This window comes from Notechis scutatus, chromosome Z (genome assembly GCF_049901735.1).
Source record: "Notechis scutatus isolate UNSWTSFEM ecotype Mainland chromosome Z, rNotScu1.2, whole genome shotgun sequence".
Lineage (NCBI taxonomy): Eukaryota > Metazoa > Chordata > Lepidosauria > Squamata > Elapidae > Notechis > Notechis scutatus.
This window is the reverse complement of record NC_142025.1, coordinates 43,772,241-43,796,935: the sequence shown is the minus strand read 5'-3', so window position 1 is coordinate 43,796,935 and position 24,695 is coordinate 43,772,241. Positions and strand designations below refer to the sequence as shown.

The 24,695-nt window shown below is 40.2% G+C and overlaps 1 long non-coding RNA gene across 1 annotated transcript in view; it reads right to left on the bottom strand.

Moving 5' to 3' along the window:
* Positions 1 to 23,603, bottom strand: part of LOC148128834 (uncharacterized) — a 48,473-nt gene extending 24,870 nt beyond the window's left edge. The window contains exons 1-3 of the long non-coding RNA XR_015746138.1: positions 23,494 to 23,603; positions 23,183 to 23,269; positions 19,114 to 19,221 (exon numbers count right to left, since the gene is read on the bottom strand). This is a non-coding gene — a long non-coding RNA (uncharacterized LOC148128834). The remainder of the gene's footprint in view (positions 1 to 19,113; positions 19,222 to 23,182; positions 23,270 to 23,493) is intronic.
* Between the last annotated feature and the right edge of the window lie 1,092 nt (positions 23,604 to 24,695).

Sequence of the window (24,695 nt, the reverse complement as noted above, 5' to 3'; positions counted from 1 at the left end):
CCGCCTGCTCTTCCTTTTTGCCTTTCCTTCCCGAGGCAACGCGGACGCAGCCGCGCGGAGCCGCGCCAGCGGTAACAACTCCTGACAGCCCCAGCTGGATACCTCAGCGGAGCCCGGGCGGTGCGAGCCTCGCTTCCTTGGGAGCTGGGAGAAGGCTGGCTGCTCCTTTCGGCTTCACGGGATTCGCTTCCACGGTAGACAAAAGTGCCTCAAAAAAAAAAAAAAGTGCAAAAGTGGAAGGCGTGCGGAAGAGGGGGCGAGTATATAACAAACTATATTTTGAGTGGAAATGTTGGGGGTCGCCTTTATACGCCGGGTCGTCTTATACGCCGGCATATACGGTATGTTTCATGGTCAATGAAATGTAGTTTACTTCTACGTAAAGAAGGTTTGTGGGACATAATAACAAACCCACCAGATGTGAGTAGCCGGGATCCTGATGATGAAGAGGATAACCAAAAGTTACAAGACTATAAACGGAAGAATGAGCAGGCTTTATGCATCATAGGACTGACTCTCTGTGACCAGCAGCTTGTCCATATTCGTGGAGAAGAAAATGCTGCAAACTGCTGGGAGAACCTCAGGAAGATATATGTTCGGGACAGTGTAGGAGCACATATAAATCTTACACGGAAGCTGTTTCGAACACATCTTCAAAGGAATGGAGACATGTTAGCTCATTTAAACTGTATGAAGAACATTTTTCAAGAATTACAAGAAAAAGAGCTTATCTTTAATGAGCTGCAACAAGTATACATTATATTATCTTCATTAGATCAAAGCTATGATGACTATGTGACTTCGTTGGAAGTATTGCCTAAGGATAGCCTCTCATTAACCGAGATTACAGGCAGGCTACTAGAAGAAGCCAGTAGAAGGTGTGAACATGACCAGCTGAGAGAAGATAAACCTAAGAAAGAAGAGAAATTATCTTCAAAGCTTGATAGAAACCAGCTTAGTAAAGGAAAGCACCCGGAAGAAGAGAATTTATCTTCGACGGCATACACAATTAAAAAGTGTTTTAATTGTGGAGGAAGAGGACATTTGGCAAGTTTTTGCAAAAAGGAAAAAGCCAGAATGTAAAAAAGCCCAAGAAAGCCTTTGAACTAACCATGTTTAGCAACTGTGATGTCAAGAATGATTTATGGGTGGTGGACAGTGGTGCATCCCACTGCATCACAAGAGATAAGACAAAATTTGTAAAAATGTCTACAAGCTCTCAACATATATCACTTGCTAATGGCTGGAACCTGAAAGCGAAAGGAGAAGGTACTGCACATTGTCCGTGCATAAATCAGGATATAAAAATGTTGTATGTACCGCAACTAAAGTTCAACTTGCTTTCTGTAAGGGTATTAGTCAAACTAGGTTATGTAATTACATTTAAAAATAATAATTGCATAATTGAGAAGGATAAAAAAAGGGTAACTGCAGCTTTAAATGGAACGTTATACGCCTTAGATGATAGTAAGAAAGGGGAGGCACAGACTGTATTTAACAATATAAAGCCTCATAATGAATGTATCCATTTATTGCATAGGCGTTTGGGGCATGTAAATTTTAAAATGCTAAAACGTACAGTAGAGTTATCTGATGGAATAAGGTTAAAACCTTGTGATAAATATTTGCGTTGTAATGTTTGCTGTGAAGATAAGAGCAAAGTATTGCCTGCAAATAGGTTAAATGGTTTCAAAACCAAAGAACCTTTAGAAGTGATATTTGCAGACATCATAGGTCCAAAGAAACCCAGTATGGGGGGTGCTCGATATATACTGAGCATTATGGACCACTATTCTAGATATGGGTTTTGCTACTTAATGAAGAGCAAAACTGAAACATATAAACATTTTTTCAACTGGCTTAAATTTGCAGAAAGAAAGACTAAACGGCAACTGATAACCCTGGTGACAGATAATGGTACGGAATTTGTTAACAACAAATTCCAGAACAGACTAAAGGTAGCTGGAATAGAGCACAAAAAGTCTGCACCATACAGGCCACAACACAACGCATTCATAGAGAGAAGAGGCCAAACACTACAGGCAATGGTTAGAACAATGTTAACTGATTCTGGATTACCTGATTCTTTGTGGGGGGAGGCTACAATGTGTGCTAATAACATTGAACAACGTTGTTAACACAACGACAGGTGAAATACCATTCACCAAGTGGCACGGCAGGAAATCTGACCTAAGTTACCTGCACACATTTGGTGCACCAGCATGGGTGCATATCCCTAAACAACTCAGGCATAAAGGGCAACACAGAGCTAAACGATTTTTCTTCGTTGGTTACCAGGCAAACCATAGGGCATATAGATTTTGGGAGAAAGGCACATCTAAGGTGTTATGTAGTGCTAGTGCCCAATTTCTAGAGCACGTAGGATGGGAGAAGTTAGAACAGGATACCAATAAAGAAGTAATTATTGAATCCTATAGAAATCCCATTAGTTATCCCTGTAACTTTAAGAATAAAGTAAAGAGAGAAATACAGGAAGAAATAGAGCCCATAAAGGAAGAAATAGATCCAATAGCTGAGCAGGATGAGGAAGATGAACAGGTAGTAATTCAAAAAAAGTCCTCCTGCAAGCCCTGTAATTCCCAGAAGAACTACACGAATATCTAGACCGCCTGATAGGTACCAGGCTAACACAGTGTGCCAGATTAATAGAGTTCCATGTACTGTAGATGAAATAAAAATGTATCCTACTAAGGATAAGGAAAGTTGGTATGCAGCAATGAATAAGGAACTGAACTCATTAAAGAATATGAAAGTATATGAGAATGCAAGATTACCTGTAGATATGAAGTCCATTGGCTGCAAATGGATCTTTAAGGTAAAATCTGATAAAGATGGAAATATAATCCATAAAGCACGATTAGTAGCCCAAGGTTTTAGACAGAATGCCAATGACTATGATGAGGTGTTTGCACCTAGTCTTAAGGCAGCAACCTTGAGGGCAGCTTTAGTGTGGGCAGCTAGCAAAAATATATAATTAACCACCTAGATGTGGAAACCGCTTACTTGCACGCCCCATTAAGACACACTATATATATGAAAAAACCTGTTGGAATTAAAAGTGAAATAATAGATAATAATGATTGTTCGTTGTTAAAAAAAAAGCCTCTATGGTCTTAAACAATCAGGCTATGAATGGAACCGGTATATTGTAAAGGAACTAAACAATATAGGATTCAGAGCTGGGTTAGCCGATCCATGTCTATTTAAGAGGGAGACAAATGGGAAAATATCATTATTATTGTTGTTCACTGATGATATTGCATTGATTACTGAAACTAATGATGAGGCCAATAAAATAATAGCATCATTAGGAAAGAAAATAAAGATTAAGCAATTAGGGGAGATAAAAAAATATCTCGGTTTAAATATACAGAAAACACAGAAGGGCTTTAAGATATCTCAGGAAGATAAGATATGCAAATTGCTAATAGATTATAAAATAGAGCTTTGTAAGCCGGCTAAGACTCCAATGAGTCAGGAGTTTAGCAACACTGATGCACAAAGCCCGGGGTTTGATAAGGTAATTTATCAATCATTAATTGGTAGTTTGTCTTATATTAGCAATTGGTCTAGACCAGACATATCGTACAGTGTGAATCAGTTAGCTCGTTTCAATTCTGCACCAAGTGAAAGACACTGGATTGCAGCTAAAAGAATATTAAGATATCTTAAAAAGACAATGAATTATTCATTGTATCTAGAGCCAAAAGGTGATCTAATTCTGAGTGCTTATGCTGATGCTAGTTTTGCATCAGAAAGAGACACAAGAAAATCGACTTCAGGAACAGCCATAATGCTGGGTAAGACATTAATAGGTTGGAAGTCAATAAGACAACAGCATATAAGTTTGTCAACTATGGAGGCAGAATTCTCCTGTTTATCGCTATTATGTACAGAATTGATTATGTATAAGCAAATGATGAATGATATAGGCATAACTGTGAATTATCCTATAATTATACATGAAGATAATCAGGCAGCAATTCAAATGGCCACAAATATTGCAGTCAAAACTAGGAGCAAGCATACAGATTTAAGGTACCTAAACGTTAGACAATCTGTGAGAAGTAAAATGATACAGCTGGAGTACTGCATGTCGGAGGACAATGTAGCTGATAATTTTACAAAAGCCCAAGGTGCCAGGAAGCACCAGGAGAGTTGTGAAAACTATGGGGTTAGATTGTAAAGGTATTATATATTTATATCACCCAAAAGGGGAGAATGTTAGGTATAACATTGATACCCAACAAGGTTTGGGTGGATAAATATATAAACTAAGGTATCATAGTTTAAGTGTTTGTAACTTTAAGCACCACACTGCATGTAATTAGTCAATTAAGGGTGCGGTTAGAAACTGCAATAAGAGGAAGCAGGAGAATGTTTACTGCTTACTGCCTACTGCCTGCTGCCTACTGTTTTGCTGTTTACTGTTTACCGTTTGCTGTTTACTGCTGGATACAACTGTTTACTACTGTTTTACTGCGACTGTCTACTGTTTGATCGTTCTACTGAATATCCAGCGTTATCCTCTGGAGAAAGGCATCGGAGGAGGAGAAGATATCTTTATCGGCTGATAAAGATATAGTAAGGACTATTATCTGGACTGAGTTAGTGAGTCTTACTGAATGGATATATTGTGAATGACATACGGACTGATTGACAATGCTTAAACTCTAACTGGATTAAAAACTATTTAAACTACAAACAGTGTTTGTGTTCAGTGTGTGTATACTCTAAAACCCTCTCATTTGGCTGCCTGGCTTGACTGCTGCTGCATACTCTGCTAGGGGTTTATCCCCAAACACTAACAACGCCTCCCTTCAGATTGACGCTTCAGTCTTCTCCTAGTTCTAGCGTCAAGCCACGATCTGTCAGTTTCCCCACTCGAAGCCTCTGACTCATTTTGTGGATCAGTTGCTGGCATGAGCGAAGTCGAAGGTTCTGGGGAGGATTGTCTCTGCGACAATCTCTCATCCTCCTGGCTCACATCTGTGTCCTCTAATAATTCAGACTCCACATTCACAGCAGGCTCCAGCCTTCCATCTTCAGAGTCATCAGAGTCAAAACTCCCAGCAGGATCGATCCTTCCAGATCACAACACTATCCCTCACCGCAGGGCCCTTCCCCGAGTCTGACGATCAGGATGTGGTTTTGAAGGGAATTGTGCATGATATATTCGAATAAGGTCTGGGGCATGCACCTTGGACACATCCTGCCAAGAGCGAATCTCCGTTTCATTTTCCAGTCTCCCCACGAAGTACTGGAATCGTCCTTCAGCCATCGTGAATCATAAATTCGACCACTGTAGTATCCGTAACAGGTTCAGTGCTGAGCCTAGATGGAGAACCTGTATCTTCTGGAGAACGGAGAGTACACGATGGAGTGTCAGGTACTAACAGGGAGCGATGAAAAACAGGGTGAATGTGCATGGAAGCTCAAATGCGGAACCTCCAAACATGACGGTGGGCGATCTTTTTATTTTGGTCCGCGAAGTTCAGAGTGAGCTGACCAAAATAAAAAGATCGCCCACCGTCATGTTTGAGGTTCCGCATTTGAGCTTCACCCGCCGTTGGAGCTCCAAACTGCGGCAGTGCTCCAAACACGAAGCCGGTTGCTAAAGAGCCAGAAAGCAGCAAGGGCACCAGGTGGAAAGGACAGGGTCGCGATCACAGGGAGATGCCCAAAGCGCAGGAGGGTGAGACGGAGGGGAGGGCGGAGTCGTAATGACGCAGAGTGAAGGCAGTAGGACGACTCTTCGGGGCGGAGTGTTGCTTGGGACGCATGCGCGCTGCAAGGAGGGAAAGGCGAAAGCTCTTTAGCAAGGCATCGCAGTCTCCCTCTCTTGCTTGCTCTGAACTTCGCGCGGACCAAAATAAAAGATGCCGTCATGTTTGGAGCTGCCACTTCCGCGTTTGGAGCTCCAAATGGCGACCGCGCCCAATCACGGAAGCGGCAGCTCCAAACGTGGCGGCGTAATGGGCAGAAGGGAAAGCAACAGCGGCGGGTGCCAAAGGTGTCTGCAGCAAAGGTGGGAGTAGGGAGCTCTTTGTGCTTGGCCATGATCGCCCGTTAGGAGCGGCTGGTGGCGAGGATGCAAGGGGGAATTAGTCACCCCGAAAGACGGCCTAGCCGTTTTTTTGAGCTCAAAAAAAAAGGCCCGGCCTTATTATGTGAGAAACACGTATATATATATATATATATATATATACACATACACACACACACACACACACACACACACACACACACACACACACACATACATATACATATATATATATATATGTTTTCTTATTTTCATGGTACTTACATGTATGGCCTTCAGCTTTGTTCTGGTATTTTCCCACGTCATAGTAGTGGTGCTTTTGAAGTTGTAGCAACGTTTCGACTTGAAAAGCACAACTATAATGACGTGGTTAAATACCTGAACAAAGCTGAATAACATACATGTAAGTACCAAAACTTAAGAAAACATTTATATATATATATATATATATACATATATATATATATATATATATATATATATATATATATATATATATATATATATATATACACACACACACACACACACACACACACACACACACACACACATATATACACACACACACACACATACATACATACACACACACACCTATATGTGCCTATATCTACATGTAAAACTGTGTATATGCGAAACAGTATGTAAGGGTCCCCAACAAGGGAAACCCCAAGCGCTCCAAGCAAGAAATATTCTGGATCCCTGGTCCCCAACAAGGGAAACCAGCTATACAGGGCCTGGATGGATCCTTTCCTGTCAAAAACGTCCTGTTGTTTGAAATGGCACTTGCGGCTTCACTCCAATGTAATGATCCAAAAGCAATTGCAAAAGAAAAAAATTCCTGTTTAAGGACTAGCCTGCTTATCCAACGCCAGCAAGATAAAAGAGAAATAATGTCAGGGAAGTGGAGTGGGAAGGTACCTGCCCTGGTCCCCAAGAAGGGAAACCAGCGGGAGTGGCGCCTGTGATATTTAGGCGCGAACTTGAAGCTAGCCGTTGAAAATGGCAGGAAGGCAGAATCTCCGATGTTAATTGCCTGAGCAGTTTAACGAGCCGCTGCTGCTGACTCTCTAAATTGTCAGATAAATGATCCTGTCAGTCGAAACGGCAAGGAGAAGTGAGCCCCGGCTGCGAGCGCTCCGCCAAGATCACAGAGATAAGACGATCGGGGGATTAGCTAATTGCCTGAAGCAGCCGTCTCAGGCTGCCTGCGGAGTGGCAGGCTCTGCCAGCCACAAAGAACTGCTCTCAAACTGATCAGGGGATGACCTAATAGAGCCACAAGCCTTGAAATCGCCAAATTAATTGGGAAAAATTTACAAGCGAATTAACCCAAGAGCAAACCTGAATTTTGACTAGCTGAATCAGAAAACCGTTCCAGTCAGGGAGTGCACAACCTCTTACCACGAAGGCTGAGCTAAAACTGGGGGGCGCTGGGGAGGTGTCCCGTGGAGGAGTTTTAAGCCCAGCCTTTTCAGAAGAGACTGAAGCACCTCTCCACTTCTGGATGCTCTGAACAGCTCATGGGAGAAAAAAATGTTCAACAAGATTAGTCTAACAGAAAGTGCCAAGAACATTTGATGACTACCACAGAGGACAAAAATAATAGCAATTAATAGAAATAGTGTATACCCTTGACTATGAAAGAATCTGCTTGAATTAAATCATCCTTCCTCGATCAGGATTGTTCCAGGTGTGCTAAAGCTGTAGCTCCCTGCATCTTAATATTTGGTGCTTCTATTCACTCAAATACACATGAGGATTTTTGGACAATCACTTATTGTGCTACCAGAATGTCTTAGTTTTACTACCATATGATGCCCTATTGCTCAATATGCAGCCTTGTATTTTTGTATCCTTCTCTATATTTTCCCCTAATAATCAAAATGAGGATACAAGTAGTCTTTGATTTATAACCACCCCCTTAGTGGCCATTAAAAGTAAAAAAATAATGGGACTTAAGAACTTATTTCAGAGTTATGGTATCTGTTCCCCTTGCAGTCCCATGAGTGCATTTTGGGCACTGAAAAACTGGCCTGCATTTCTGGCAGTGTATCATGGTCACTTGACTATTTATGACTATTTTTCCCAGAAATAGGCATTTACTTCTATTATCTGTATATGCTGAGGTGTAGTGGTGAGATAATTATGGATGGGTAGCAGTAAACAATCATTGATTGATAAGCGCAAAGAGTTAAAACAACCATCACAGATGGACAATATTTCCCTTTCTTTGAAATATATACAACAATTCATTTAGCTAAGCAGCAATCTGTAAACCAATCTATGTACTTTTATGCCATTTTGAAAGCCTTAGAACAACATTTCTGGAAAGTGGTCATGAGACAAAGGATGGAAGATGTCCAGAGGGTTTTCCTTATGAGTCTTTCAAAGGAGGCTGACAAGCTAATGCAAAAAAACAACAACTGTAAAGCTACCAAGAGAATGCTTTGGGACCAGATATAACATTCTTCCATCCAGGTTTTAAAATGATAAATACTCCAAAACTCATATGGATAAAGCTGTTTATTCATAATAGAATAGAATAGAATAGAATAGAATAGAATAGAATAGAATAGAATAGAATAGAATAGAATAGAATAGAATAGAATAGAATAGAATTCTTTATTGGCCAAGTGCGATTGGACACACAAGGAATTTGTCTTGGTGCAAATGCTTTCAGTGTACATAAAAGAAAAGATGCATTTGTCAGAGTGAGAAACCAAGGGAATTCATGTGAGAAACCAAGGGAATCGAAACAATAGATAGGTTTTATTATACTCTCTTTTATAAGAAGTTACGTGAAAAATATTTTAGCTTTCTACTGCTGAAGTATCTGACTAGATAGATGAGTTTCATATCACTCTGTTCCTTTTGGGTCTGAATTATTACATAATTCTCAAGGTAATTAACTTGAGTTGTTACTATGAAAAAAATGACTGCAGATGATTCTGCCATGGTGCCTAGGATAGGATGTTAGGATGATAGGATAAAGCTGTATGTATAGTAAGCTGAATCCCAAACTCCAGAACCTTTATGAAGCTGGGTGCTCTTTTTTGTTGTTTGCTTTAACAATTTGCATGGAGAACATGAAATTTCTATGGAAAGCTCTGACAGTTGACAGTTGAAAGCTCTGATACTTACTCTGTGGAGGGATTTATATTAGAGGAGGAAGACAGGAGGAGATGCAGTAAGGAGACTCTGGAAAGAAGAGAAGTGGGTTTGTAAGGCACCAAGAAGGGAGCGACAATAGGTAAAAAAGCCATAGTAAGACAAGGTGATCCTGTGGAACTCTCCCAGAGTTCCTCTTGCTTTTATTCTTTCAATTTGAAAGAACAAAAATAGTTAAGAAAAGGATGCTAACAACAAAAGGGGAAAGTAACAAGTAGAACCTCTTACAAAAAAAATCCTATTAACATTTCACTGTGTCACAGTATTTCCAAATTCATAGAATCATACAGTTTAAAGAGGTCACAAGTCTAACTTCCTGCTGGATTCACTATACCATACCTGACAGACGACAATCCAGCCTCTGTTTGAAAACTTCCAATAAAGGGGAAGAAACCATTTCACATGGCAACCTGACTGACAGCTCTAACTGACTTAAGTGTGGTATGCATGACTGAATGCAATACTCCAGGTGAGGCATGAATATGGCTGAGTAGAGCAGAATAATTACTTCTTGCGATCTGGGCTCTACACTCACCTTGATGCTCCTTTAGATGTCACTGACCTTTTTTGCAGCTGCATTACGTTACTGGGGCATGTTGAGCCTGTGATTTATTAGTACCCTCAAGTTCTTGTCACAGGTCTTGAGCCAAATTTCCCCCAGTCTGTACATTTCTTGTTGTTCTTACTTAGATGCTTTGCTTTGCTTTGCTCTGCTCTGCTCTGCTCTGCTCTGCTTTGCTTTGCTTTGCTCCTATACAATTTCTATCTGCTTCTGTCCACTGTTCTAGCCTAAGACTGTTTTCTCCTCTCCTGTCATGAATTAATCATTCTTCCTAGCTTTGTTGAGGTCTTTGTGATAGATAATGACATAAATTGGTTACTTGGAAACACATTCACATGCCCATAATCTTTCCTGTTCATAACTATCACTTGTAGGAAACTAGAGTGAGTCTCCAACAGGAATTTGCTGCTGTGCCACCATCCTACAGAGAATGTGTTGCTGGTTTTAATGCAGAAGAGAGGTCTGAATGACTCGAGAATCTTGCAGATGACTGTAGCCATTTCCTTCCCATGGTCTTCCACTACCTAACAACAGCAGGCTATTGATTGAATAGGAATGCAAGAATCAGATTTCTGTTTTACTTCTCTGATATTCTTAGTTGGGATTATAGATATGTGTTGAGGAGCACATCTCCAGATTATTGCATTTTGAAGACAAACAAAAACAGAAAAACGAGAGAAGGTGTAAAAAAAAAAAACTCCTCATAATGCAATGAACACATATACTGTCATGGGGGGAAAGGGGTATATAAATTCATTTTTGAGATGAATCAGAAAAGCTTTTCTACACTACTATTAAATGCAAGTTCTTCCAGAGATCTAAAGGGATCTATAAAGGACAGATGGACCTGTTAGGTATAACATTGATACCAAATATGGTTTGGGTGAATAAATATATAAAACTTAGATATCATGGTTTAAGTGCTTATCACTTTAAGCACAATGTTGCAGGCAATTAGCCCATTAAGGGTGCGGTTAGAAGTTACAATATAAGGAAGCATTAGAAGCTGGAAAGCTTACTGCGACTAACTGTGTCTTACTGCGACTAACTGTGTGTTACTGTGACTGTGCCTGTGACTGAGATGTTCCTGTCTACTACTGTTTGCTGATTTACTGCGTAATTCTACTGTTCTACTGTTTGAACGTCTTGTTGAATATCCAGCGTTTGTTTCTCTGGAGAGTGAAACCGGAGGAGGAGAAGATATCTTTATCGGCTGATAAAGATATTGCAAGGACTCTTAACTTGGACTATACTAGTGAGTCTTACTGGATGGAAATACTGTGAATGACTAAATGGACTGAATGACAATGCTTTAAACTCTAAATGGATTAAAAACTATTTAAACTACAAACAGTGTTTGTGTTCAGTGTGTGTATACTCTGGGGCCCTTCCGCTCTCGTTTTGGCTGCCTGGTTTGACTACTGCTGCAATACTCTGCTAGGGGTTAATCCCCAAACACTAACATTGGTTATGGGCCCAGCAGCATAGTCTAACTAACCAGGATATAGCAGAGAGAGTTGGTGTGAGTTGCACATTACTGTAAAAAACAAACTGTTTTAATTAGTTTAAAATAGTCAAAATATCTGAAGAGTAATGGCACAAGTAAATTTGTCACAACTGTCCATGATATCCAGGCTGGATGGAACAAACTATGTTTCATGGTCAATGAAATGTAGTTTACTTCTACGTAAAGAAGGTTTGTGGGACATTATAGCAAACCCACCAGATGTGAGTAGCTGGGATCCTGCTGATGATGATGATAACGAAAAGTTACAAGACTTTAAACTGAAGAATGAGCAGGCTTTATGCATCATAGGACTGACTCTCTGTGATCAGCAGCTTGTCCATATTCGTGGAGAAGAAAATGCTGCAAACTGCTGGGAGAACCTCAGGAAGATTTATGTTCGGGACAGTGTAGGAGCACATATAAATCTTACACGGAAGCTTTTCGAACGCATCTTCAGAGGAATGGAGATATGTTAGTTCATTTAAACTGTATGAAGAGCATTTTTCAAGAATTGCAAGAAAAAGAGCTTATATTTAATGAACTGCAACAAGTCTACATAATATTATCTTCATTAGATCAAAGCTATGATGACTATGTGACTTCGTTGGAAGTATTGCCTAAGGATAGCCTCTCATTAACCGACATAACAGGCAGGCTATTAGAAGAAGCCAGAAGAAGGCGTGAGCGTGACGAGCTGAGAGAAGATAAGAAAGAAGAGAAATTATCTTCAAAGCTTGAAAGAAACCAGCAAAGCAAATTACAGCACCGGAAGAAGAGAATTTATCTTCAACAGCATACACAATTAAAAGTGTTTTAATTGTGGAGGCAGAGACATTTGGCAAGATTCTGCAAAAGAGAAAAAGCCAGAATATAAAAAAGCCAAAGAAAGCATTTGAACTAGCCACGTTTAGCAACTCTGATGTGAAGAATGATATATGGGTGGTTGACAGTGGCGCATCCCACTGCATCACAAGAGATAAGACAAAATTTATAAAAATGTCTAAAAGCTCTCAACATATATCTCTTGCTAATGGCTGGAATCTTAAAGCGAAAGGAGAAGGTCTTGCACATTGTCCGTGCATAAACCAGGATATAAAAATGTTGTATGTACCGCAACTAAAGTTTAATTTGCTTTCAGTAAGGGTATTAGATAAATTAGGTTATGTAATTACTTTTAAGGATAATAATTGCATAATTGAAAAAAGATAACAAAAGGGTAACTGCAGCTTTAAATGGAACATTATATGTATTAGATAATAGTAAGAAAGGGGAGGCACAAACTGTATTTAATAATATAAAGCCTCATAATGAATGTATCCATTTATTGCATAGGCGTTTGGGGCATGTAAATTTTAAAATGCTAAAACGTACAGTTGAGTTATCTGAAGGAATAAGGTTAAAACCTTGTGATAAATATTTGCGTTGTAATGTTTGCTGTGAAGATAAGAGCAAAGTATTGCCTGCAAATAGGCTAAATGGTTTCAAAACAAAAGAACCTTTAGAAGTGGTATTTGCAGACATCATAGGTCCAAAGAAACCCAGTATGGGGGTGCTAGATATATACTGAGCATTATGGACCATTATTCTAGATATGGGTTTTGCTATTTAATGAAAAGCAAAACTGAAACATATCAACATTTTTCAATTGGCTTAGGTTTGCTGAAAGAAAGTCTAAACGGCAACTGATAACCCTGGTGACAGATAATGGTACGGAATTTATTAATAACAAATTCCAGAACAGACTTAAGATAGCTGGAATAGAGCATAAGAAGTCTGCTCCATACAGGCCAGAACATAATGCTTTTATTGAAAGAAGAGGCCAAACACTACAGGCAATGGTTAGAACAATGTTAAATGATTCTGGGTTACCTGATTCTTTGTGGGGGGAGGCTACAATGTGTGCTAATAACATATTGAACAACGTTGTTAATACAACAACAGGTGAAATACCATTTACCAGGTGGCATGGCAGGAAACCTGACCTATGTTACCTGCACACATTTGGTGCACCAGCATGGGTGCATATTCCTGCACAACTCAGAAAAAAAGGGCAACATAGAGCTAAAAGATTTTTCTTCGTTGGTTATCAGGCAAACCATAGGGCATATAGATTTTGGGAGAAAGGCACATCTAAAGTGTTATGTAGTGCTAGTGCCCAATTTCTAGAACATGAAGGATGGGAGAAATTAGAACAGGATGCCAATAAAGATGTAATTATTGAATCCTATAGAAATCCCATTAGTTATCCCTGTAACTTTAAAAATAAAGTAAAGAGACAAATACAGGATGAAATAGTGCCCATAAAGGAAGAAACAGATTCAATAGCTGAACAGGATGAGGAAGATGAACAGGTAGTAGTTCAAGAAAGTCCTCCTGTAAGCCCTGTAATTCCCAGAAGAACTACACGTGTATCTAGACCGCCTGATAGGTACCAGGCTAACACAGTGTGCCAGATTAATCAAGTTCCTAATTCTGTTGAAGAAATTAAAAAGTATCCTACTAAGGAAAAAGAAAGATGGTATGCAGCAATGAATAAGGAACTGAATTCATTAAGAGATATGAAAGTGTATGAAAATGCCAAATTACCTGTAGGTAAGAAATCCATTGGCTGCAAATGGATTTTTAAGGTAAAAACAGATAAAGATGGTAATTTAATCCATAAGGCAAGGTTAGTAGCCCAAGGTTTTAGGCAGAATGCCAATGACTACGATGAGGTGTTTGCACCTAGTCTTAAGGCAGCAACCTTGAGGGCAGCTTTAGTGTGGGCAGCTAGTAAAAACTATATAGTTAACCATCTAGATGTGGAAACTGCTTACTTGCACGCCCATTAAAACATACTATTTATATGAAAAAACCTGTTGGTATTAAAAGTGAAAATAAGGATAATAATGATTGTTGGTTGTTAAAGAAAAGCCTCTATGGTCTTAAACAATCAGGCTATGAATGGAACCAGTATATTGTAAAGGAACTAAACAATATAGGATTTAAAGCTGGTTTAGCCGATCCATGTTTGTTTAAGAGCGAGACAAATGGGAAAGTATCATTATTATTACTATTCACAGATGACATTGCATTGATAACTGAAACTAATGATGAAGCAAATAAAATAATAGCATCATTAGGAAAGAGAATAAAGATCAAGCAATTAGGGAGATAAAAGTATCTCGGTTTGAATATAAAGAAAACACGGAAAGGTTTTAAGATATCTCAGGAAGATAAGATAAGCAAATTGCTAAAAGATTACAAGATGGAGCTTTGTAAGCCAGCTAAGACTCCAATGAGTCAGGAGTTTAGCAACACTGATGAACAAAGCCCGGAGTTTGATAAGGTGATTTATCAATCTTTAATTGGTAGTTTGAGTTATATTAGTAATTGGTCTAGACCAGATATTTCGTACTGCGTGAATCAGTTGGCTAGATTCAATTCTGCACCATGTGAAAGACACTGGATTGCAGCTAAGAGGATATTAAGATATCTTAAAAAGACAATGAATTATTCATTGTATTTAGAACCAAAGGGTGATTTAATTCTGAGTGCTTATGCAGATGCTAGCTTTGCATCAGAAAGAGACACTAGAAAGTCGACTTCAGGAACAGCCATAATGCTGGGTAAGACATTAATAGGCTGGAAGTCAATAAGACAACAGCATATAAGTTTGTCTACTATGAAGGCAGAATTCTCCTGTTTATCACTGTTATGTACAGAATTAATAATGTATAAACAAATGTTAATTGATATAGGTATAACTGTAGATTATCCTATAATTATACATGAAGATAATCAGGCAGCAATTCAAATGGCCACAAATATTGCAGTAAAAACAAGGAGCAAGCATACAGATCTAAGATGCCTAAACGTTAGACAATCTGTAAGAAGTAAGATGATTCAGCTAGAGTACTGTATGTCGGAGGACAATTTAGCCGATAATTTTACTAAAGCCCAAGGTGCCAGTAAGCACCAGGAGAGTTGTGAAAACTATGGGGTTAGATTGTAAAGGTATTATATATTTATTTCACCCAAAAGGGGAGTATGTTAGGTATAACATTGATACCAAATATGGTTTGGGTGAATAAATATATAAAACTTAGATATCATGGTTTAAGTGCTTATCACTTTAAGCACAATGTTGCAGGCAATTAGCCCATTAAGGGTGCGGTTAGAAGTTACAATATAAGGAAGCATTAGAAGCTGGAAAGCTTACTGCAACTAACTGTGTCTTACTGCGACTAACTGTGTGTTACTGTGACTGTGCCTGTGACTGAGATGTTCCTGTCTACTACTGTTTGCTGATTTACTGCGTAATTCTACTGTTCTACTGTTTGAACGTCTTGTTGAATATCCAGCGTTTGTTTCTCTGGAGAGTGAAACCGGAGGAGGAGAAGATATCTTTATCGGCTGATAAAGATATTGCAAGGACTCTTAACTTGGACTATACTAGTGAGTCTTACTGGATGGAAATACTGTGAATGACTAAATGGACTGAATGACAATGCTTTAAACTCTAAATGGATTAAAAACTATTTAAACTACAAACAGTGTTTGTGTTCAGTGTGTGTATACTCTGGGGCCCTTCCGCTCTCGTTTTGGCTGCCTGGTTTGACTACTGCTGCAATACTCTGCTAGGGGTTAATCCCCAAACACTAACAGGACCTTTTCATATCCTGTAGCTGAAGCTGAAAAACCAAAGCAATTCTCCACTGAAGCAGCAAAAATTCAGCACTGATGCATTCCGCAGACCCTATCAGCCATGGAATTTTGAATGGTAAAAGTCAGAAAAGATCCTCTTCTATTGTGGCTCTCACACTTTGGAGCAGTATGCTCTGCAAAGGGAGTTCTGAATTTACCTTTTTGGTCTCCCAAAAGGCCTTGAAAAATGTAGCTTTGTCAAACAACCATGAGGCTCCAATGAGAGTGTGGCATTTTTGAGGTAGACAATGGATTAGGTAACACCCCACACCCTCCCTGTATGCACTTTGCTCCCTCCCTCTCCTTCCTGGTCAGTTTTATTTTAATTGAATTTTCATTTAAGATCCATATTTATTGTTTTAATCTTTTATAGTGCATTTTAATGGTTTACCTGCCTGCCTATCTTTTAATGCACAGGTTAATAGTAACCATAAGAACATTTTATCTAATAAATAAGTTTCCTCAATATCCCAGAGTATTATCCAATCAAGAATGATTTCTTCTATTATCACTTCAGAGTTCAATTTCAGAAACGTATTGTTTTTGAAGCCAGAGAAATCAGGCTGCTGCAATGGCTGATAAGCAAAACACATAAATTCTTCAGGAACACTCCACTAGAGCAAGGGTGTCAAACTCATGTCGTCACAGCAGCATCATATGATGTATCGGGACTTTTTTCCCCTTCGCTAAACCAGGCGTAGGAGTGGCCAGTGCGTGATGCATCCAGCCCATGGACCGGAGTTTGACAGCCCTGCACTAGAGCATATGAACATGTTGGGTGGGGAATCCTGGGAGTTGAAGCACACAGATCTTAAAGTTGCCAAGGCTGAAAAACATTGCACCAGAGTCATGGGCAGACAAATAATATAGGAAGCTGCTGACCATTGCAGAGATAATTGATCACTATAAGATAGGGTATCTTGGTCACCTTCTAATTAAATAAATGTAAAAATACAATCCAACAGTTTTTCTAAAGTTCTTTTCTTCTTTGGAAGAATTTCTACAGCAATTTATTTTTCCATTTTATCAGAGGTTCTGACCAGTTCTGGAGAACCGGTAGCGGAAATTTTGAGTAGTTCGGAGAACGGGCAAATCCCACCTCTGACTGGAGATTTTACAGTATCCTTCCCCTGCCACGCCCACCAAGCCATGCCCACAGAACCGGTAGTAAAAACATTTGAATCCCATCACTGCCGTGTTAAAGAAAAACGTTAAAGAAAAATCAATAGGAAGATTATGTGAAACGTCTTCCTTTTCTCTGCCACTACTGATAACATTTTGATTTAACTTTATCAAATCATCTTTAAAAACATTTATGCTAGCAGCAAGTGCAATATTTGGTGGCAGAGAGTTTTATAACCTCATTTTGCTCATGCTCTGAATAAACTATCAAAAATTTTCCGTTTTCAAGATGCTGAAACCAGTTCAGTTTAAGTCCCAAACAATAATTTATGAACTTCAGGATCATGTTCAGGACTAGACTGATAAGAGTCAATCTGAAATAATAGCTCATCTTCACCTTTTTACTAAGCTTAACCTCATAGGAAATCCCCATATAGGATTGCTTCTTTTAAAGACAATTCCCAAAGAGAACACTGTTAATTCTATTTCCCTGAAAATGCTTAAGAAGGCTTCTTACTGTAGTTTCATACTGTCCATTCTGTGCTTATTTATATATGAAGCTGAGAAAAGACAACACTCAGAATCATTCCCAGAAAAAAAGGTCAAAGCTTCTTGTTGAGATCCTTATGTAGCTCTCTTGTCTATGTCTTCCTGTCTGTTTGAAAAAGAGCATTGAATTTCTAGATCATTATGATAATTTCTAACATATTCCTGTTTCTAGGAATTAGATCTGTCACAAAGATCCTGCATCACTGATTATTTATTCATATAAATATGCATTTTTAGTCTGATGGCTTTTAAATTTTTTTCACTAAGTATGGTTATTTACATAACTCCATATCAATGAGGAATTTATCCTAATTTTATTAATGGGGTTGTCCCAAAATGAGCTTAAAATGGATGTTTAAATGCAATTAAATTTGTTATCAGTATTTAACTAAAATGACTCAACATGACAAGTTGCTGCTCATTTCATCATTAAAACAACAACAAAGGAAATTGAGATGGGGAATTTGCAAATGATGCTTTGTTTTGCCAGCTTCCTTCTACAAATGTTATTAGTGAAAGCGTTCACATATTGAGAAGTTTTTGAAGATTATTGGTTGATGTAGGTTCTTTATGTTCTGGTCTTTATTCTGTCTTCCATAAAACAGAACATTTTTATGTCTTTTGTGATTTATTATTTTTATTGTTTTATTGGTTTTCTATTAGAAACACAATACTTCGGGTATTTGTTGGGAAAATAAGAGTAGGAAGGAGTATGGTATATCTTTGCCACCTTGAGTTACTTATAAAGTAATCAAGATAGGATAAAAATAAAATAAAAACGGGGAAATGTGATGAAGGTAATAGCAATTAGCACTTAGACTTATATACTGCTTTACAGCCCTCTCTAAGCGGTTTACATTTTACCCACTTTGAAAAATAGAAGGCTGAGTCAACCTTGAGCCTGATGGGATTTGAACAGCCGAAAGTCAGCAATAAAAGCACTCTAACCACTGCGCCAACAAGACTGATATAAAGTAAATACTCTTTCAATTTGAGTTTGATTCCTAGTTGTTGATGGACATAACTGAATTCTTTACTTGACATTATAAGAGCTGCTTGCTGTTACCTTCTTTGGAAGATTTTTTCCCCTGTCTTGTATTTCCTCAAAGCTTCTTATTGAATTATTAGCCAGGCCAAACTCTGCTTAGCTTTTTAATCTAGACAAGATTGCCCAGATATTATTACCTATTCTTTGAATGTTGCATTCGGCACTTCAGAAGATCATATTTATGCTGAGACATTCTCCCCATGGAATTCTCCCAGGAAGGTGTTCTCATTAAAAGTATCACAATATAAGATATTCCTACATTAATCCAGTAATTACCATGTTCTTTTCAAGAACAGAGAATTGAATGGGGAAAAAGTATGTAAGCTGTTCGTGTAAAAAATGTTAAATATATTATTCTATTAATAGATCCAGGATTTGTTAGGTATTAGCATACTTACCTCTGATTGGTTGGTCAACGACGGTGGGATGTTCGAATCAGCTGGCAATGGCTGAAGCCGCAAACAGCTCAGCTATAAAAGGAGCTGCCGCAGCTTCCATTAGTCAGTCTGCAATATAACCAAATAAAGAAGTTACTTGACCGCAGTCTCCCGCATTTCTCTCATGATACAACACTGGCAACAAAGGTGGGATTCTGAAGCAAATGGGACCAGCAAGCACATGGCAACGGACCAGACAAGAACCAAAATGGCCAGGACCAACACGCCACCCTCACCGTTCGATCCAACAACTGTGGATTGGGAATTGTACATCGACTGATTCCATATGTTCCTGGAAGGAGGCAACCTGATGAACATTTCAGAGCAAAGGAAGCGAGCTGTCTTCCTCACACATTGTGGCCCCACCATTTTCAAAATGGCCAAAGCTTTCTTGGTACCAACAATGTAAAAACGTGGCCTGGCTGGACTTAGAGGGAATCCTGAGGACTCACTCTACTCCACACGTGTCCTGTCTCATCAAGAGACATGATTTCTACCAGAGAGACCAGAAGGATGGAGAGAGCATCAACAATTTCGTTGCAAGCCTAAGGGACCTTGCTGGGGCTTGTGAATTTCTGAACGTGGATGAGGCAATGAGAGATCACATAGTCCTGGGACTCAGGGACCTGACACTACAGAGCTGACTCCTGACAAAACGAAAATAACACTAAAAGAGGCAATTGAAGAAGCATCAGCCATAGAAGCATCCCAGAAGTACGCTGCAGCCATGAGGAAAATGAATAGGACACCACAACCCCTACAGAAAGAAGCCGCAGCATCCATTCATCATGAGGACCTTGAGTCTGAGTCAGGATCGGATGAGGAGGAGGAAGTGAACCAACTCTGATCAGAAAGGTGCCAAAGAAGCCAATCAGAGTTGGTTCACTTCCTCCTCCTCATCCGATCCTGACTCGGACTCAAGGTCCTCATGGTGAATGGCTGCTGCGGCTTCTTTCTGTAGGGGTTGTGGTGTCTTATTCATTTTCCTCATGGCTGCAGCGTACTTCTGGGATGCTATATGCCAACAATGCGAGCAACAAGGCCACATTGCAAGGGCCTGCCGGGCATCCAAACCCAGCACCAGAAAACAAAGACAGAGCACACTTCCATGAAGCCGAGAAAGCCAACCCGAGAGCCAACCCAACCTGAATCAATTCAGCCGGAGCCAACGAAACAACGAGTCGACCACTACAAGAAGTGAAACGCATCAGACAGTGATGGTGGGCCATTCTAGCACAATGAACGCTAAGAAAGTCCACATCCAAGTCACTATAGAGGGAAAGGAATGCTGAATGGAAGTGGACTCAGGATCATACCTATCAATGGTATCCTGGGATACCATCAAAAGACTAAGCCCAAACATTACCAAAGACCAGCTGAGCCAACAGAGACTAATCCTAAAAGATTATCAATGCAATAAGATTCCTGTCATAGGCATAGGGAAATTCTGAGTGGTCTTCAAAAGTTACTCTGAAATCCTACCCTTAATTGTGGTTGACAGGGACCAATCAAGCCTGCTAGGGCTTGAGTGGTTCAAGCCATTGGGGATCAAAGTCACCAGAATACACAGCATCACCGAAAGCGAGTGGGAAGTACTCAGGGTCCCCTAACTCATTTGACCTTCACTCAACCATAGCCCCAATCAGACTAAAAGCGAGGCGAGTTCTGTTTGTGCTCAAATCCAAAATAGATGAGCAGTTAAACAAGCTCATCGCCCAAGGAATCCTAGAACCTATAGACCATGCTAAATGGGAAACACCTATAGTCACACCTATCAAGCCAGATGGGATTGTGCACATCTGTGCAGACTACAAGGCCACCCTGAATCACGCCCTACAATAGAGAGTGTACCCTGTCCCAGTGGTGCAACACCTTTTACATTCCCTGGGGCAGGGGAAGATCTTCGCAAAGCTTGATCTCGCACAAGCTTACCAACAATTACCGGTAGATGCTGAGACAGCAGAAGCTCAGACAATTGTAACACAGTGAGGGGCTTTCAAATGTAAGCGCCTGCAATTTGAGGTGAACGTTGCCCTGGGGTTATTCCAAAGCCTCATGGAACGCCTATTACAAGGGGTAAAAGGGGTGGTCCCTTATTTCGACCATGTCCTCATATTAGCAGAGGACAAGGAATAATTACAAAAATGCTTAAGGGAAGTCCTAAGCTGATTCAAAGAGGTGGGACTAAAAAAAAGAAAAATGCCAACTGGCAGCTGACAAAGTAGAATTCCTGGGCTAATTAATAGACAGCAAAGGGATCCACCCCACGGACAGTAAAATCAAAGCAATCAAAGGCCAACAAACAAAACAGACTTGCAAGCCTTTCTTGGTCTCATTAACTTTTACAATATATTTTTACCACAGAAGGCAACAGACTCCACAGTCTCCTTGACAAGAAGGCAGCCTGGGCCTGGGGGGAAAAGGAAGAAACAGAGTTCCAAGCAATAAAAAAGATAATCACATCAGACTGTGTACTAATCCAGTACAGCAAGACCTTACCCCTAATCCTAACCTGCGACACATCACTTTTTGGGGTTGGCGCAATCATCAGTCACATACTTCTGGATGTCCACAAATCTTTACTGGGAATCATTGCAGGAGATAGAGCAACACCGAATATCCTGTCACCCAGAATGACATGATGGACAGAGTTCCTAGCTGCCTACGATTACAACTTAATCTACAGACCCGGAAAAGACATTGACCATGCCGATGCACTCAGTCGATGCCCCCTACCAAACCTGGATGAGGACCCACATCCACGTTCCTGATTGAGACTATGGAGGAATGCCCAGTGACTGCAAAAGACATCGCGAGAGCAACCTCTAAGGACAGAACCCTGGCATGAATACTGAACTGAGTAGTGAGGGGATGGCCCGAGACAGAAACAGCCAAAGAGACTAAATCATTGAGGTCCAGGCAAAAAGAACTATCCATACTGAAAGGGTGCGTACTGTGGGGGGACCAGGTGATAATTCCAGAGAGCCTAAGGGATGACATAATGGGGATGTTGCATACAGGGCACCCAGGGATAGTAAAAATGAAATCCCTGGCAAGGAGCTATGTGTGGTGGCCTGGGATGGACAAACAAATAGGGTTTGTTTGTCCATCCCTGCAAGGCCTGCCAGGGATCCAAGTCTTCACCGCCCATAGCACCCACTCACGAGTGGGAAACCCCCAGGGGACCCTGGTTTAGGGTTCATATCGATTTCGCAGGACTAGTTAAGGGACACACATTTTTAATAATAATGGACACTTATTCTAAATGGCTAGAAGTCAGCATAATGCAGTCCACCACAACAGAGGCAATTATTAGAAATTTGAGAAAACTATTTGCAACACACAACCTGCTGGACATAATTGTATCCGACAATGGGCCCCAGTTCATGGCCACCCAATTTGAGGGGTTCCTAGCACAGAACGGGATAAGGGATGCCTTAACAGCACTGTGGTACCCGTCCATGAATGGACAAGTAGAACGCATGGTACACTACACCAAGGAAACTCTCCAAAAGCTAGGGCCCAGGGACACACCAGCCAAAATAGACAAGCTGTTAAGTATACAGCACATAATGCCTTGCACAAAAACTAATAAAAGCCCCACCGAGTTACTCATGGGAAGGAAGCTAACAGACTTCACTCCATATATAACCCAGACAAACCAATAAATTTGTTCAGCAAATGCTGGACATTTCAAACGGGACCCAGTTTACACCAAAAATCTAACGGGGGAACCCCTATGGATACTCACAAAAGTGGCCCAAGTAACTGGGCCCCACTCTTACAGAGTGGATACAACAGATGGGTGAAGTTGGAGAATGCACATAGATCAACTCAGAGACCGAGGGATGACAGGCGGCCAAGACATAAGCAAAGGGGAGTGGGGAGACCTCTCAATCAGGCGAAACACAATCAGAGAGGAGGGGGAGACCCTGCACAAACAAGAACAAACAAAGACAGACCCTAACAACTAACAAGACACAACCTCAACACTTAAGACTAGCACTGAATGAGACAAGCAGGCACATACCTGAATCCCAAGAGCAGGGCAGCATAGCCAGGCAGGTACAGATCCATGCAGAAGTCGAAAGGGTGGCCTCTAGTGGAGACAAAATGGCTGCCCCAACCAGAAGTTTCCAGGAGGTTCCAAGGGAAGAAACAGGAAAGATAGTAAATCCATCCGAACAGTTCGAACCTGCGACTGAGCCTGCGACTGAGCTGCGCAGGTCCAATCGCACCCTCAAAAGCCCTGCCTACTTAAGTGATTATATAAGTTAGTTAGACTCAGTATTGGGTGGACCGAACCAGGAGGGGAGGGGTGTTAGGTATTATGATACTTACCTCTGATTGGTTGGTCAATGGTGGTGGAGAGTTCGAATCAGCCGGCAACGGCTGAAGCCGCAAACAGCTTGGCTATAAAAGGAGCTGCCGCAGCTTCCATTGGTCAGTCTGCAATATAACCAAATAAAGAAGTTACTTGACCGGAGTCTCCCACGTTTCTTTCACCCACGATACAACAGGATTAATTATTAATAATCATTTTTATTTGAGAAAAGTTTCTTAAATTCAAGTAACAAAATGTATCAGCATGCATTATGCATTAATCTAAGGAAAGTTATTATCTCCTTCACATTCTGGGAAATAAATAGGAATGGCAACTGTGGAATATTATTCAGTGTTTCAGCCCGGTCAATCAGAAATGTAAGCTGGGGAAGAATGGTAACCAGAAGTGAAACAGAGTCAACCCAAGGACAACACTGTGAATTTCAACTAAGTCCAGTTTTTTTTTACTGGGTTACATTTAATAGGTAGAATCTTGCTAGTCTAAAGCTATAATCTTCTAATCTTACAGATTTACCCTGGGAGATTTCAGGATATGGTTACTCAGTCACCATGTCCACTTCAGGACTGTGCAGTTTCCTATTTTGGGCCTTTCTCTATAATAGGCTGCTTTCTCCCTGAGAAGTCATAATGCGATTACCAAGAATTCCCTTCCCTCCCTCCTCCATACACAGACTCCTTCTCTAGATGCACATTCCATCACAAGCAGCAACAATAATAGGAAAAATTGGAGGCAGGACAAATAGGTAAGAATATATATTTCTGCCTGTAAATTCTAAGGGTTTATATAGTTACTTGTTGCCATTTTGGAATATGATGTCTACATTAACATTTTTTTATTTCTCCTGCTAGATTATGATCTTAGCTAGCATCACTGTGGTTTGAGGTTTAGTAAGTATTTTTGTACAATGTTATTAGCCACCAAAGATTATATATTTTAGATGCATGGTTCTATAGATAATCTACATAAATAATTAAACAAACACCTGGCTGACTTGTTCTGAGCTTGGAAACTAACCAGATTTGGGTGGTGAAAACCCACTAGCTAAAGCTGGAGGTTAATGAGAGAAGTAGAAAAAAAACCAAAGCAAACTAAAAAAAACATTCTACATTTTTTCGCTAAGGAAATGCACGAGTATCTCTACCCAACCACTGAGAGTTGAGGTTAACTTAAATGTGCCGTTATGCTCTTTATTTCAGGA